An 18,192-nucleotide genomic window follows, 5' to 3' on the forward strand; every position below is an offset into this window, starting at 1 on the left:
ATTTCCCAGGCAAGAATACCGGTTGTTGTTTGGTTGCTAAGTTGTATCCTACTCTTTGTGACCCTATGAACTGCAGCATGCTGGGCTTCCCCATCCTTCACTATCTCCTGGAGTCTGATCTAACTCATGTCCATTGAGTCAGTGATGCCATCCAACCAACTGATCCTCTGTCATCCCCTTATCCTCCTGCCTTCAATCTTTCCCATCATCAGGCTACTGTAGTGGGTAGCCATTTCCTCCTCTAGGGGATCTTCTAGACCCAGGGATCGAACCTGCGTCTCCTGTGTCTCCTACATTGCAGGCAGGTTCCTTACCTGCTGAGCCATCTGGGAAGACTTCTTATACTGATCAATCTGTATCCTACATCAGAGTGAGCTGTTCTGTCCTAAGGACCCCATGGTGCCCTGCTTCTATGTCTGCTGTAACACCTTGGAATTGAGCTATGATTGATGAGATCACACGATCGCTGCCTTACTTTGAGGTGCACTCCTTGGAGGTGAGGGCTGAGACTTCCTCATCTCTGTCTCTTCTGTATGTATGAATAGCAGAGAACAGGACTAATAATGGCTGCACAGAAAATCGTGGTTGATTGAATAAGTGAGTCAACAGGCTATGCCACACAAGGTAGAGCCGCGATGCAGGGCTGCAGCTTTCCCCCACCTCTACCAGATAAAACCAACCAACCAACTAGGACTCCTGAGCCAGCCTCAAGCACAGAGTTGGTGTTTTTCACCAGCCAGCTGGCTCTGTCACCAAGGAGGGATGGCAATCATTAACGTGATACTTTAAACATCAGAAAGATTAGAAGGAAACATGTTTCTAGTGGTTAGTGACTAAGATTAAAACCATGAGGCTATGCCTATTCTGAAAACTGTTGGACTGATGGACGAGAGTTGATGTCAGTGTGCGTACTCACTACTCCCTCCCTCCCAGCATCTAGAAAGAATTCTTTAATTGTGCACTCCTGACTTCTCCCCAACTTGGGAAGATCCTTTTGCTGGGAGAGAAGCCACATCCATCCACAGAGCACGGACCCAGGGAGGAAGGGAATGGGGGTGAAGGCAGAGGGTAGAGGAGCTTTCTTCAGGGATAGGAGGACAGCCTCTCAGAGCAACTCTGAGCCGAGGAGATGGAAGCGAAAAGGCGGATGTTCTCGAATTCCTGTCTTTGTCTAGCTTCTGTAATGACTTGCGTGAGGAATGAGAAAGAAAGAAATTCCTTTTAAATTATATTTTAGCTGTTGTCCTGTGCTTCTGAAATGTGACACTGTCCCGAGGCCGGCACAGAAGAGTTAGTTTTGTAAGATTCTTAGTGGAGGAGAAGGGACTGCAAAAGGAGGAAAGCATGCCTTTCACTCAAGGGTTTGCTCGCTCCACAGGAGGCTCTGCCAAAGAGAACACAGCCAGGGCAGGCAGAGGCGACCGGAGTCCCGGTGCTGGCAGTTCTGGCTGTGGAGGAGACAGCGGGACGGCGAGGCACTACGGGGTGGGGGTGGGGGGTGGAGGGCCGCCACTCCCTGGGGCTCTCAGGCCAGGGATGTCCAGAAGTCCATGGGGATGCCTGGAGGGAGAAACTCGGGAACATCAGTTTGGAGCCAGGTTACAGCTTGGTGTGGTACCCTGGGCGAGCCTGAAACTAGGCAGGCTTCCACCCAGACCAGGGATGCCCCAGAAGCTGCCAGACCACTGGGTCGTGAAGCCCACTACTGGCAGGTGGTAGCTCTGGGGCAGCTAAGGTTTCTGATATCTCAACAGTAGCTTACTCAAAGAGAAGCCTTTAGGCTATACTCAGAATCTCCCCCAAAGTGGCTGCAGATCTTAGGATTAGATGGGGAAGATCCTGGGCCAAGACAAATGTTAAAGAGACAATAACACATATGGGTTGTTGTTGCTTAGCTGCTAAGTCATGTCTGACTCTTTTGTGACCCCGTGGACAGGAGCCTGCCAGGCCCCTCTGTCCATGGGATTTTCCAGGCAAGAATACTGAAGTGGGTTGTCATTTCCTCCTCCAAGGGATCTTCCTTACTCAAAGATTGAACCCGAGTCTCCTGCACTGGCTTCCCTGGTGGCTCAGTGGTAAAGAATCTGCCTGCTAATCAGGAGACTCAGATTCAATTTCTGGGTTGGGAAGATCCACTGGAGAAGGAAATGGGAATCCACTCCAGTATTCTTGCCTGGAAAATCCCCATGAACAGAGGAACCTGGTAGGCTACAGTCCCTGGGGTCACAAAGAGTTGGACATGACTTAGCAACGAACCAAACAATAACAATAACACATATGGGTTAATTAACTGTGGAGAGAGGAGCTCATGATCATGGCATCCCCTGTGGTCCAGGACTTATTACTGAAAAATTAAGCTTGACTGAGGGAATAGCAAAGGTAAAGCAAAGTGGCTTGTTTGAAGGAAGGCATCTTAGATGGCAAGCAGTGGGGGTGCATTTGACTACAAAAGCCAGAAGGTCTGATGTTGAGGCCTTGCCCACTGACACTTTAAATAACACTGGACTCTCAGTTTTCACGAGTGAAAAACAAGATCTCCTATATTTTGTACATGAGAGTGTTTGGCACACAGTGTACACTCATTCATTTATTCAGTGTATAAAAGCACTGAGCACTTGGTGCGTGCCGGGCAGTAGATTGGGCCCTGGGAACACAGGTGAGCAAGTAGATGTGGCCCTGTCTTTGTGGGGCTTACGTCCTATGGGAGCAGTCAGAATGCTGGTTGAGTCTGGATCCTTCACTGCCTACCGGCTCCTGGGGCCCCTTTCTGTGGAATGGGCTTCAGCCGGTGCCTTTAGAAATGGTTAGCAGAAGGGAAGACTCAGAACAGCATATTTTAGGGCAGATAGGGAAGTGAAGCTGATGCGGCCATAACTGTTTTCTCCAGAATAAGGGGTTTGTGGAGAAGCCGAAGAGCTTCCACAATAAAAACCAAGAAATGATTACAATCTCCTCCCAGCCTTTTCCAAGAAAACCTTCTTTTTCCAGGTGGACAAAAACAGCAAAGACAATCACACCAACATTTTAATAGTTCTTCTGAATCAGTAGGATATTCAACAGGCCATTTCTACAGAGGGACCAGAAAGTTGGAAAAGAGGACCACAGAGGAAAAATGAAAAGGACTGTGATGATCTGTTGCAAAGGTAACAGCACTGTTTCGTTGTTTGTTGTTTAGTCGCTAAGTCGTGTCTGATTCTTTTGTGACCCCATGGACTGCAGCCCACCAGGCTTTTCTATAGTGGTGTTTCAATTGAGGCTGTCTGTCTATCTACACACCAGTTCTTTCCCATCTCTATAGAGAATTCTTTAAGTACAATATGTTTCTGTTGTGGTGGGAATTTTTGAAGTGAGACATAGGGAAGGACTTCCTGACTCCAAGAATGGTTAGTTGCCAACCAAATAGAGGGTTATGGAATGAAATCAGCCCTCTTGCATTTGAGAAAACAAACTTGGCCCATATGAATGCTTGCTATCTGATTCTATCCTTCAAGACCCAGTCTCATTGGTTATTATTTCTGGTGTGTAAGCAAGACCAGACACCTGCAGGCTAAAGGGGCTTCAATCCATTTAAAACCTCTCTCAAGAGTCTTCTTTTGAGCCGCCAGCCCATCTTGCCCAAGAGGCTGATCTTTAGGAGCTATGTGAGGGCTCCTTGCCCTGGGCTTGACCTGGGTTTAGCCAGTGGGAAGCACCAGCTGGGGGTCCTCCAGATAAGCTGGAGGAAATCGAGATGGGTTGTCTCTCCAACCCCAGCTCGATGGTTTGATACCTGTTTGGTTCCTTCATGGAGGCTGTAGCTTTTCCTACAGCTATGGTTGTAGGAAAAGGTGGCCTTTCCTATAGCTATTGTTCTCACTGGGTTCAGGGCAGTGCTCCCCCATCATATCTTCATGTCTAGAGGTGGTAACAGACTGTTGCCAAGCCTGGACTTAACTTACCCCTGCTCAGACCTTTGTAAAGAGTCCTTTAACAAACCCTTCTTAGTCATCTCTTTAAGTGTGTGTACCATCTGTCTCCAGCTGGAATTCTGACTCATGCGCTCTTTGAATTAGACTTGAAGAATTTCTGAAATTTCATTCAACATTTATTTTAATGAAAGTGTTTGAGCAAGTACTTTATACAAGTGATAAATACTGAAAGACTTAATAATATCTAAGTGTTTTTGAGTGTCTGGTATATGCCAGGTAATAGACTAAACAATTTATATAATTTAATCATCACGATAATTTTGTGGTGATGTAGTTTTAAGCCTCTTTTCAGGTATGGAAATCAGTGTTCATTGTAATTAAGTACCTTGCCCGAGGCTACATCACCAGTAAGTAGAGGAGGCAGGCTTCATTCCCAGATGGGTTTCATTTTCAAACTTACAAACTTCTTCTCTTTATGGTCTCTTATATACAGTGATAATTATGATAGGGTATTCAGAGAAATGAAAAACAGAGGAGAAGGGAGGAATTCATATGCTAAGAGTTGGAGACAGAAAACTACACTCTCTTTTCAAACTTGAAGACGAGTAGGAGGGCAAACCTCCGCAGACAGTGCACTAGATGCTAAGTGTGTCAGATGAACTAGGAGTAGGAGGACAGGATTTATACAAGGGATTTATACAAATGTGCAGTGATGTGTTTAGCAAGTGGTCCCCATCCTCCCCCAAAGCCTGATTTACAGCGTTTACCAGTCTCGGTGATGTAACTACTCCCACCGTAGCGCATGTCAAGCCACTAATACGGCATCACTGAGGGGGACGTGGGGAAGAGGTGTGCAGAATTGGCTCTTGAGAGCAGGCACACACCTGTTGCTGTGCATCACTGTGTTTATGTGCAAGTATGGGGAGTCGGGAAATAGCATGTGTGTTTGGGGTACTCTAGGCTGGTAGGATCTGCAAGAGCAAGAGGAACAAGTGGCAGGGGGAGGTGGAATGGGGTCAAGGATCAGAAAGGACAGGAGGAAGAAAAGACCATGCGGGAGGGCTCTGGCTGAAAGGCTGGAACTGCACTGTCCAATCTGGTACCCATACATTGACACTGATTGTGTGAAATGTGTCTGGTCCAAATGGGGATGTGCTGTAAATGTAAATTATACACTGGATTTCAAAGATTTCGTGTGTGTGTGTGTATTATTTATATATAACTATATATATGTAAATCTCAATATCTCTGTGTTGATTACATGTTAAACCACATATTAATATTTATAATTAATTTTACCTGTTTTCTCTTTACTTTTAAAAATGTGGCTACTAGAGAAAGCCACACTACCTGTGTGGCTCACAATCTATTTCTTTTAGACAGCTTTGGGTCAGAGAATTTGGTCTTTATTCAACAGGCAACAGAGAGTCTTAGAAGAGTTTTAAACAGATGTGGTCTGTTTCCCATAAGGATCCATCTGGTGTAATGTGGAGACTGCTGAGCCCAGGCCTGACTTGAGAGTCCAGGCAGAGGCCGTGGCGCTGGAGGAGGGAGAGGAGTGCGAATGAGGCGGGAGAGAGCAGACTGCATGGGACAGGGTGGCTGATTGCACGTGGAAGCTTGGGGCTGATGGGCCACTGTCTAGATGGAGTGATATTAACAGAGACTAAAGTACAGGAGGGATGACAGTTTCTTGGGGGGAGATGATGAGTCTGGGGTGCCAGGGAGCTTGCAGGTGTCCAGCAGGCAAGTGGGTACGGGGGTCTGGAATCCTGGTAGCACCATCTGCAAACTCTATTCCAAATCAACCATCTCCCATCGCCTCCACTGCCGCCACCCCATCAAACCGCCGTGATATCCTATCTGGGTTAGCACAGCAGCCTCCTAGCTGTCTGACGTGTTGGCCTTGCTTTTCCTCAAGTCTCAGTCTACAGCAGAGTCATCTTGTTGAAAGCACATCTGAACATGGCATGCCTCCCCTCAAAGTCTTCTGATGAGTTCCATGGCACTCAGGGTTCACACCACTATGTACAATGGCTTAAGGCTCTGTGCAACCTGGCCCTGCTACTCTAAGCCCCACTGCCGCCTCCCTCGGTGACTCTGCTCTAACCACGTGGCGTCCCTCACTATTCCTGTGACTCACCAAGAATCCTCTTTGCCTCAGGCCCTTGCACCTGGTGCTCTTCCCCATGAATTTCTTAGAAGGCGTCTCCCTCACCTCCTTCAGGTTTTTACTCAGCTACCCCTTCTTTGTGAAGCCTTCCTGCTCACCCCATTTTAAATGACACCCCATTCTTTCTTTCCCTTCTTTATTTCTTTATCAGCTCCTAGAACTATTAATCATACTATAAATGTTACTTATTTATCATATTTTATGTCTGTTTCCCTCATTAGAATGTAAACTCCTTAAAGCAGAAATTTTCTCTATTTTATTTTTTACTGCATCCAAGAAACTGGAATGGTTCCTGGCACGTAGTAGATACTGAAATAATATTTGTTAAATAAATGAATGAACTGTAGAAGACCAAGAAGACCAGTGGGGTGAGTACAGAAGACGTAGAAACAGTCTTGCCCTTGGAATTTGAGCTTTGACACTAGTCACTGTGACCTTGGGTTGGTTATTTAACATCTCTGAGCCTTAATTTCTCATCTATGAAATGGAGACATTAATAGTACCTCCCATAAAAGATCGTTGTGAGGAGGTGTCCAGTCAACAAATATTTAGGGGCCCACTCCTGTGTGCCAGGAGCTATATTTAAATAGGGATTAGATGAGAGAATTTATAGAAGAGTTGACATGGTGTGTCCCATATTGCAAACCCCCCTGACACTGGCAGGGAAAAGAGTGTTAGGCAGTCAGGAGACAGGGCTGATCTGGGAGTGAGTGTACTGGCCCAGGGGGAGTGAGCAGAGTGTGGGTAAGGGGAGGGGACTGTGCTGACCTTGCTGAATTCACAGGGCTGAACCCCATGAGGGGGAGCCAGGAAGCAGGCTGGACTTTAAAGGCTGGATAGGGAGTGGAAGGGGAATTCTGGTGTCATCATCAGTGTACCAGTGCCAGAATCCAAAATTGCAGACACAGGCTCTCCCTAAAGTGATGAGTCATCCCTCCCGGGAGAAATGACACCATGGGGTCCCCCCTGTGAGGAACCATGGGGCATGAGAAGAACACTGTGACTTGTCAGGGTCCCACTGACTTCAAACAGGATTAGGGTTGGAGGCCCAAGTCCCCTGCCTCACTGTCTGAAAATCCCATGAAATAGCCGGAGCCTCATTCTGGGCAGCAGTGGACAATGGCTCTTTGCCACCAACCAGTGAAGAGTAAGTGAGAGCAATGATGAGGGCAGAGGTCTGCGGGGTCTGTGCCTATGGGGATCTCAGAAGGCATGGAGAGGAGGGTCAAGGCTAGGAGGTCACAGTCAGGCAAGATGAGCACGTGGAGGACTGGGGGCCTTGCCTGTTCCCTCCGGACCCAGCCCGGCCCTGACCCTGGCTGCCCTGGGCTGAGCCTTGCTCTGGTCTTCCTGGTGGATTATTCTGGAGGACTTCCCAGGGAAGTTTGGAAGAAGCCTCTCCCCTGCCTTCGTGTCCAGCCCCAGGATGAACCCAGGATAGCAGTTTTTTTCAATCACATGAGCCTCTCAGGTGCGCTGGCTCCTTTGGTGCCCAGGAGACTGTGCCACAGTGCCCACAACATGAAGCAGGGGACCCCAACGCGCTGTGGGAGGACTGAGCTGAGAAGCAAATCCTGAGGTGTAGCTTCTAGCTTTCCACCCATGCAAGTTAGAAACCACAACTGCAAGCTCAGTGCGCTCCTTCCTCTAGCCCTCAGTAGTGTGTGTTACATAAGAGGCACCTGCAACTCAACAAATCATTACAAAATGAATTCTATGTAACCACCACCTGGGATTCCCAGGTGGCTCAGTGGTAAAGAATCCACCTGCCAAGGCTTGAGACGCAGGAGGTGTGGGTTTGATCCCTGGTCGGGAAGATCCCCTGAAGAAGGAAATGGCAACCCACTCCAGTATTCTTGCCTGGAAAATCCCATGGACAGAGGAGCCTGGCGGGCTAATGTGCTGAGGGTCGCAGAGTCAGACGTGACTGATGGACTGACCATGCACGCAACCACCACCTAAGTCATGAGGGGACCTTGGCCGTCTCCCCTTCACCCCTCTCTGCTGTCTACCTCTTTCCTCCCCGAAAGGTAAGTACTATGCTGACTTCCAAAACAATCATGCCCACGCGTTTTTGTTTGTTTTTTACAAGGCAGCATAGCGCAGTGGTAGGAACATAGATTCTGAGGACAGAAGGTGTCCATTCACATCTTGGTTTCTCTACTCACTTTCTGCAAATCCTTGGGAAGAATACTTTGTCTCTCTGTGCTCACTTTACCTGTGATGTGAAGATTATGACAGAATGAAGGCCGATGAGGCTGTTTAAAAGATTAACTCCGAGTTGGTGCTTGTGACAGTGCCTTGGGTAGTATGGGTGCTCTTTTTAGCATGCGTGCTAAGTTGCTCAGTCGTGTCTGACTCTTTGCGCCCCATGGACTGTTAGCCCACCAGGCTTCTCTGTCCACGGGATTCTCCGGGCAAGAATACTGGAGTGGACTGCCATTTCCTTCTCCAGCGGGTCTTCCTGACCCAGGGATCAATCCCACGTCTCCTGCATTGGCAGGTGGGTTCTTTACCACTAGGGCCACCTGGGAGGCCCTGCTCTTTGTAGTGTAAACCCTAAATATACACCCTTTAGCAAATACGGTCTAGTTTGCTAGTTTTTTCTTAAACTCTGTGCTAATGAAGCATACTCTAAAACCAACCAATAAATAAACCAAATAGATAAGTACAAACCCTATATAATGAAAGCAGCAATGATGGAGGAAGGGAGAAAGGATATGCTAGTGGCTGAAGTTCTGGAAATAGGAGGATGGGCTGGGGCATGAGGATAAGAGCATACAGAGGTGGCATAAACAGATCATGGGGATTTGTTTATATACTCAGCAGAGCGGTGTAACTGAGTGTGTTACCGAGTCTATGCTCATACTGCTCGTTGCAAGACAGGCCAGTAAGTCCAGTTTTGGGGCAAGGAATAGTGGCTTTATTCAGAGAGTCAGAAAACTGAGAAGATGGTGGACTAGTGTCCCAAAGAACCTTCTTACCAAAGTTAGAATTCAGGTTTCTTTTATACTAAGAGTGGAGGGGGTGTGGTTGGGTGCTACAAACTTCTTGGCATGGAAATCCTTTGTTCTTGCTGCTGTTTACATAGGTCAGATCACAATATTCCTGTAAGCCTCCAACAAGACAAATGTTATTCTCTGTTCTGTCACTTTTAATTTCTGTATGAATGGTTATACCATTCATATGTTATACCATTTCTGAATGAAGTGTTATACCTTTGAAGGTTAGATCCTTGAGAACCAGCTATCCTATATATTTCAGGCTGTAGGCAACATTCTGTACTTGTAGCAAAAGCAATAGAATACGAAGGCTAAGGTAAAAGGAGCAGATCCAATATGGAGTCACATGTGTTCTTCCCTATTACAAGAGAACACTGCCTGGATTCAAGGAGTGGGAGGGGCTCTGGGGAGTGAGGCAACCTATCCCTCCTCTCCCACCACCAGCACCCAGCATGGTCTTGATGGGCTTACCCTGCTGCCTTCACAGTGCATTCTGCCTCTGATTACTTGACTTCACACTTCTTTCCCAGTTTCAGGGCCTGGGCGCAGGTCTCTGCCCTGACAGTAGATGTTTCAGTTTTGATGCAACCTGGACAGTGCTCTAAGGCACATGGACCCCTGTCTTGGGAAGGAACAGTCCTGTGTTTGGGGAACAAGAAGCTCCACTCCCAACTTCACTCTGGGTAGAGATGAATTGAATTAAAAATGTATTTGTTCGGTGAACTTGTGCTATATACATAGAAGTAGCAAATACTTCATTGAAATGATACGGTTTTCTGGGCTTTCTCTGGATCTGTCCGCTCAGTCTTCACACTTTTCCTGAGCTCTGCTTCTCCCACAGATTCTATTTTGCAGAAGTAGACACAGAGGTAGGGTAACTCGCCCCAGCTCATATGGCTAATAAGTGCAGGGGGGCTGGCCAGGGCTGTGCTCGTGACCAGTCACAGCCCCGCTCAGGAATCTGGGTGTTGCTCCTCCAGCTTTGTGGACACACTGCTGAGCTTCCATGGGGTTCAGTTTCCCTGCTTGTGAGGAACAGGACTGTGGGCCCCAGTGCTCACACTGTCTAATTCACCGTACATCACCAAGGCCTCCCACGGATGCAGACCAGCCCCGGGTACCTGGAGACTCCATGAGAAGTAATATCGTGGTCTCTGCCCGCCTCGGGGAACTTCTAATGTATTTGAAGGCACAACTGATATAAGATGGTGAATAATTAATTTCTCAAAGTGTGATTCAGACCAGAGTGTAAGAAAGGGCTCTGGGAGGGCAGCTGAATGAGTCTTGACTAGTGGAAAAATAGAGCATGTTAAAGCAAGAGCAAATCCTCCTTAATCAGTGCTAAAAATTACTTTTCTGTTAGGCAAGGGTCAGACACACTTGTCTGGCAGACAAGTCATTGCCATCTGGTTCCCAGTCTGCCCAACTGGCCCCAGCCCCAGCGCAGCTGGTGGACGTGCCTCATTTCAACGAAAGCATCAGCACTTAGAGGGTGTGTTTTCTCTTCCTCCGCATTATATGCTTCCTTATGTTGCAATATTTCTCCACGGGGCTAAGCATGAGATGAAGAGGATGTATGGTGAGAAAGCAGAGCCCCAGAAATAGAAGGCTAGTTGGGATTGTGCAAAAGTCACTAAATGAACCCGGTGACAGAGACGCCACACACCCTGAGGCTGGTTTCTTCAGCCATTTACGTAGATGTGAGAAACGTGATTTGACTGAGCTGGGAATGGAAATCCTGGAGACAATATTTTAGAGTGTTGAGTTTGAGTTCACTAAGTGGGCTGGAGAACAAGTCTTCGGTTTGTTTTGATGCGTACGGCGGCATCCATCCAGGGGTCTTTAGTCGTCCAGCCGGCCGCTCCCTCTGTGGGTTTCCCTGGGGTTCTGGGCCACCTCTGCTGCTCATCCTGCCACTGAGAGGGTGATTCCAGGATGTCAGTGCTCACTGACAGGCTGCAGCCTCACAACTTTATTTTTTAACTTTGCATTTAAATTTTAAAAATTTTACGTTTTTATTGAAGTGGAGTTGATGTACAATGTCGTGTTAGTTCCAGGTGTACAGCACAGTGATGCAGTTACATTCAGTTTGTTGTTTTTGTTGCTCAGTTGTGTCTGACTCTTTGTGACCCCATGCATTGTATGTAGCCTGACAGGCTCCTCTCCCCATGGGATTTTCCAGGCAAGAACAGTGGAGTGGGTTGACATTTCCTTTTCCAGGGGATCTTCCCCACCCAGGGAAAGAATCCTGGTCTCCTGCATTGCTGCTAAGTCACTTCAGTCATGTCCAACTCTGTGCGACCCCATAGACGGCAGCCCACCAGGCTTCCCCTTCCCTGGGACTCTCCAGGCAAGAACACTGGAGTGGGTTGCCATTTCCTTCTCCAATGCATGAAAGTAAAAAGTGAAAGTGAAGTTGCTCAGTTGTGTCCGACTCTTAGCGACCCATGGACTGCAACCCACCAGGCTCCTCTGTCCATGGATTTTCCAGGCAAGAGTACTGGAGTGGGGTGCCATTGCCTTCTCCGTCCTGCTTTGCAGGCAGATTCTTTTCAGACTGAGCCACCAGGGAGGACCTATATTATATACACTTTTAGATTCTTTTCCCTTATAGGTTATTACAAAATATTGAGAATAGTTCCCTAAGCTATACAACAGATCCTTGTTGGTTATCTGTTTTGTATATGTGAAGCGAAAGTCACTCAGTTGTGTCCGACTCTTTGCAACCCCATGGACTGTAGCCCACCAGGCTCTTCTGCTCATGGGATTTTCCAGGCAAGAACATTGGAGTGGGCTGCCATTTCCTTCCCCAGGGGATCTTCCTGATCCAAGAATTGAACCTGGGTCTCCTGTCTTGGAGGCAGATTCTTTACTGTCTGAGCCACCACTAGTGGTGTGTATATTTCAATCCCAGTTTTGGAGTTCCAGCTGAGAGTTGGCCATGGGCTGTGGACTCTCATATGTTGTTGCCTTCTGGGTATCTTCATGCCGCATCCCACAGGAACTTCTTCTCGACTAAACTCCTCCCACACTTGCTTCTTCCCATCTGCCATCTAGCTCAGTGAAAGGCACCATCACTAATGCTCACCACCCTCCATGTACAGACAGTCACCAGTTCCCGCCTCTGGAACATCTCTCCACTCCATGGATGAGCCTCAGTTCAGGCCTGCGTCTCCATCCTACAGCAGCTCTGCCTTCCTGCCTTCCAGTTTGCTCTCCTTGAACCCACCCTCCACATAGCAGCTACAGCGCTTTCACAGCATGAATAGGAGGCACAACCCCTCCACTTAAAGCTCCTCAAAGCTTGCCAGTTGCTTTGGGGATTTAGCCTAAACTCATTCAGTGTAAAGCACCATTCCTAAGTTGAGCTTGGTGTATTATTCCAATGGTCTGGGACTTGGTTCTTGTGGGAACCTCACTCCAGGCCTGTGCATTCTCTGATAGGAATACGGGATGGAAGAGGGGAAGTTGTTAAATGAAACTTGCTCTCTCTCCCAATAACCCTACTCCACCATATTTCTGAATTTAAAACATCCCAGCAGAGTCCAAGATACTGTTTCTAATGATAGCACATTTGAGTAACCCACTGACAAATCAATAAGAAAATAACCTGAATGGGAAAAGAATTTGAAAAAGAATATATATATATATGGGCTTACCAGGTGGAGCTAGTGGTAAAGAATTAGCCTGCCAATGCAGGAGATAAAAGAGAGGTGGGTTCAATCCCTATCTTGGGAAGATCCCTGGGAGGAGGGCATGACAACACACTCAAGTATTCTTGCTTAAAGAATCCCATGGGCAGAGGAGCCTGGCAGGCTACAGTCCATAGGGTCACAAAGAATCAGACACGACTGAAGCCACTTACACACACATGAACATACATAAACACACACACACATAGCACTTTACTATATACTTGAAACTAACAAAGCATTGTAAATCAACTGTACTTCAATTAAAAAAAAAACTTTACTGGGAAAAAAAAAAAAAAAGAAACGAAGAAAGAAAAATACAAACAGCTTAAGCCAACCATGGTAGACAACATGATAACCAGGGAAGAGAGCTGGAGCCTTTACTGCTCTTCCAGACCAGAGCCAGCCTTCTCCTGCTGGGCCCTCACTGAACCTTGCCTGTAACTCTCTTATGACATTTCATGTGATGCAGCATCTATTTATTTATTTGTCATTTGGTTTATCTCTTACTTTAAACAATCAGCACCCTGAGTTCAGGGAAGGCGCATCTGCGTGCATCTTCCGTATCTTTTGTGCAGTGCATATCTTCTATGCCTAGAGCTGAGGAGGATCTCAGTATATGAACGGCCAATTATTTAATCATAATATTACATCTTTTCCTCAGTAACTGGGAACATTTATTACAGTAGCTTTCTAAAAAATATCTCCCTATATTAGAAAGATTATGTCCCTAATAAGTAATCTGTACTTAGAAATCAGTAATAAAAAGAGAAATTCCCTAAGAGAAAAGTTGACCAAAGACAATAGATAATTTAGAAAACAATTTACAAAAGAAACAATACCAATGGCCATGAAACATATGGCAGAGCTTGACCTCCATGTAAACAATGGAAATTACTGTTTCTAGGAGGTGGGGAAAATAGGAACTCTCTTGCACTGTTGGTGGAAGTATAAATTTACAGAACCCTTCCTGAAAGCAATTCAGTTCAGTTCAGTTCAGTCACTCAGTTGTGTCCGACTCTTTGGGACCCCATGAATCGCAGCAAGCCAGGCCTCCCTGTCCATCACCAACTCCCAGAATTCACTCAGACTCACGTCCATCGAGTCGGTGATGCCGTCCAGCCATCTCATCCTCTGTCGTCCCCTTCTCCTCCTGCCCGCAACCCCTCGCAGCATCAGAGTCTTTTCCAATGAGTCAACTCTTCACATGAGGTGGCCAAAGTATTGGAGTTTCAGCCTCAGCATCAGTCCTTCCAATGAACATCCAGGACTGATCTCCTTTAGGATGGACTGGTTGGATCTCCTTGCAGTCCAAGGAACTCTCAAGAGTCTTCTCCAACACCACAGTTCAAAAGCATCAATTCTTTGGCACTCAGCCTTCTTCACAGTCCAACTCTCACATCCATACATGACCACAGGAAAAACCATAGCCTTGACTAGACGGACCTTTGTTGGCAAAGTAATGTCTCTGCTTTTCAATATGCTATCTAGGTTGGTCATAAGTTTCCTTCCAGGAGTAAGCGTCTTTTAATTTCATGGCTGCAGTCACCATCTGCAGTGATTTTGGAGCCCCCAAAAATAAAGTCTGACACTGTTTACATTGTTTCCCCATCTATTTCCCATGAAGTGATGAGACCAGATGGCATGATCTTCGTTTTCTGAATGTTGAGCTTTAAGCCAACTTTTTCACTCTCCTCTTTCACTTTCATCAAGAGGCTGTTTAGTTCTTCTTCACTTTCTGCCATAAGGGTGGTGTCATCTGCATATCTGAGGTTATTGATATTTCTCCCGGCAATCTTGATTCCAGCTTGTGCTTCTTCCAGCCCAACGTTTCTCATGATGTACTCTGAAAGCAATTAAGCAATGCTGTATATTGTCACCCTGCTTATTTAACTTATATGCAGAGTACGTATTGAAAAGCAGAGATATTACTTTGCCAACAAAGGTCCGTCTAGTCAAGGCTATGGTTTTTCCAGTGGTCATATATGGATGTGAGAGTTGGACTGTGAAGAAGCTGAGTGCCAAAGAATTGATGCTTTTGAACTGTGGTGTTGGAGAAGACTCTTGAGAGTCCCTTGGACTGCAAGGAGATCCAACCAGTCCATTCTGAAGGAGATCAGCCCCGGGATTTCTTTGGAGGGAATGATGCTGAAGCTGAAACTCCAATACTTTGGCCACCTCATGCGAAGAGTTGACTCATTGGAAAAGACTCTGATGCTGGGAAGGATTGGAGGCAGGAGGAGAAGAGGACAACAGAGGATGAGATGGCTGGATGGCATCACTGACTAGATGGACGTGAGTCTGAGTGAATTCCAGGAGTTGGTGATGGACAGGGAGGCCTGGTGTGCTGTGATTCATGGGGTCGCAAAGAGTCAGACACGACTGAGTGACTGAACTGAACTGAATTCAAAATTTTGAATTTACAGGATCTTTGACCCAATAGTCCGCAGACTCTGTCCTGTAGGAATAATTGGATAAGAGTACAAAGTTTATGTGCAAGAATATTAATTGTACTATTAATAATAAAACAGTTGAAAATAAGTCAATCTTTCGTCATAGTGATTTGGTTAAATAAATCATGGTACAGCCATATAATGGAATATTATGCGATTGTTAGAAGAGAAGCAATCTCCATATCTTTGCATTTCTATTGTTGTTCAGTTGCTAGGTCGTGTCCAATTCTTTTTGACCCCATGGACTGCAGTATGCCAGGCTTCTCTGTCCTTCACTATCTTCTGGAATTTGCTCAAACTCATGTCCAATAAGTCCGTGATGCCATCCAACCATCTCATCCTTTATTGCCCCTTTCTCCTGCCCTCAATCTTTCCCAGCATCAAGGTCTTTTCCAATAAGTTAGTTCTTCACTTCAGGTGGCCAAAGTGCTGGAGCTTCTGCTTCAGTTTCATCCTTCCAATGAATATTCAGGGTTGGTTTCCTTTAGGATTGACTAGTTTGATCTCCTTGCTGTTCAAGGGACTCTCAAGAGTCTTCTCCAGCACCAGCATTCAAAAGCTTCAATTCTTTGGCACTCAGCCTTCTTTATGGTCCAACTCTCACATCCCTACATGATATTTTTATTAATATAAGGGAAAAAATGCGGGCAATATATCAAGTAAAGAGACAGATTATAAAGTTTTTTACCCATCTACTTATCCACCCTTCCTTTCATTCGGCAAGAAAATAATAAAAGAGTATTATGAAACCATTATCAATAGTTATCACTGGATCAAGTTAGACTTTTTAGTGACTTTCATGCCTTATTTTGATCTTGAGCCACTATAGCTCAGTTGGTAAAGAATTTGCCTGCAATGCAGAAGACCCGGATTTGATCTCTGGGTCAGGAAAATGCCCTGAAGAAGGGAATGGCTACTCACTCCAGTGTTCTTGCCTGGAAAACTCCATGGACAGAGGAGCCCAGTGGGCTACAGTCCATGGGGTCACAAGAGTCAGACACAATTGAGTGACTAACACTTTCACTTCTTCATATTTTATTTCATATTTTGAAAAATTTACAATGAACAGTGTGATGTATTATTCTTGTAATAGCAGAAACAATAAATTTGCCAAAATGGGGGAATTTTTTTCTTCCTGTTGATTAAAAGAGCAATATGAGAGATTTATCTTTGCTGCCATTTGGGGAACATGTTGCCATGTGGGATAATTTCTCATCATGAGGCATCTTGGCTTGGTAGATTAGCCCCTGGTGGTAGAACTTCACAGCATATGGAATTTGTCCTGCATTTTTGACCCCAGCTTTCACTAAGTCCCAAGAAATACAAGATAACATTTTCATAGTCCATTCCTACACCAACAAAGGGGAACAAATTACATTTAATTTCCAACTATTGATGGATAAGAATTGTGTGGGTAAATACAACATACAAATAATAAACATCTTATCCATGCATTTTGTCTCTTCTACCTACTCTCCTCTCAATCATCCTTTTGTACTCATTATCAAGACAAAATGAACTGATTTCCAATTTGTCTTTTGCGTCCCATGTGCTCTTGGCCAGACTTGTTTTTAAAGAACTCTTGCCAATTCCTATTGACCACTAGTTTCTTTTCTATCCAATCACAAAAGGTTGACTAATACAACTGTACATTTTTCCTTGGCATTGATGACATGCTCATCTAAATATGTCTCCTGAAAATTCAACCTTCTCCCTTCTTTTTTTTTTTTTTTTTTAATTTATTTATTTATTTTTAATTTTTACTTTACAATTCTGTATTGGTTTTGGGTTCATGTTTGGGAACGCATGTACACCTGTGGTGGATTCATGTCAATCTATGCCAAACCTTCTCCCTTCTTAAGAAGCTATAAGTACTTTGCCCTTCAGTCCACCATATTGATGTCTTTATGTTGATAAGACTTGGTAAACTGGAAGTGGCATCTCTGGATGCCCTGGTAAGATGATACATGTGTTCTAGAGTGTTGGAAATAAACCTTACAGAGATTCCAGGGGTCAGCTATATGGTAAAATCTTAGGCTCCAGTATTCTGAACTATGCTGAACATTCTCTCCAAAGCAAAGGATCAGTTAATACATCTGCACCTCTTTACAACCATGAAACAGGCACAGATCTTGGGAAGTCCTTCAGGTACTGGAAGCAGTATATATTGCACTTGTGACAAGTGCTTCATCCCATTTATCAGAGGACTTTGACATGACTGGCAATTTTGATTTGGTCCCAGAGAAAGAGGGGGCTCTGCAGCAGGTCTAAGCTGCAGTATAATGTGTCCTGCCTTCGGGGCCACGTGAACTGGGAAGCCCCACAGTGCTGGAGGTACCTGCAGTAAAGGAGAGCACTGTGCGACGTCTCTGACAAGCTGCATTAGAGGAGATACAGTGCAGATATCTACGTTCTAGAGCAAGGACATGCTATCTGTTGCAAGAAATAATGCACTTTTTAAACGGAAGCCCTTGGCAGGGTACTGAACCTGGGAAGAGACTGAACATCTTGCCAGAAGTCATCAAATACACGTGAATCCAGAACTACCCTTCAGAGATTGAGGGCTGTCATTCACACAAGTCATAAGGCTGGAGAGGCCCAGCATAATTCATCCTACAGAGGTCATGATGCAGCTAGGAGTGGGCCTGAGCAGGTCCAGGTCCAGAGGGCATGAACAGACTCGCATATCAGCTGCTGCTGCTTCTGCTGCTAAGTCACTTCAGTCGTGTCCGACTCTGTGCGACCCCATAGACAGCAGCCCACTAGGCCCCTCTGTCCACAGGATTCTCTAGGCAAGAATACTGCAGTGGGTTGCCATTTCCTTCTCCACTTATGTTGAACTGACACTTCCCTATAACCTCATGCCAATGGCCAGGAGTTTCCTGTGACCAGTTGGCAAAGGAGGGGGAAAAAACCCAGGCCTGACTCATGGAGAGCTGACTGGATCCGTTGGTGTGAGCTGAA

Source organism: Oryx dammah, unplaced genomic scaffold (genome assembly GCF_014754425.2).
Source record: "Oryx dammah isolate SB20612 unplaced genomic scaffold, SCBI_Odam_1.1 HiC_scaffold_28, whole genome shotgun sequence".
Lineage (NCBI taxonomy): Eukaryota > Metazoa > Chordata > Mammalia > Artiodactyla > Bovidae > Oryx > Oryx dammah.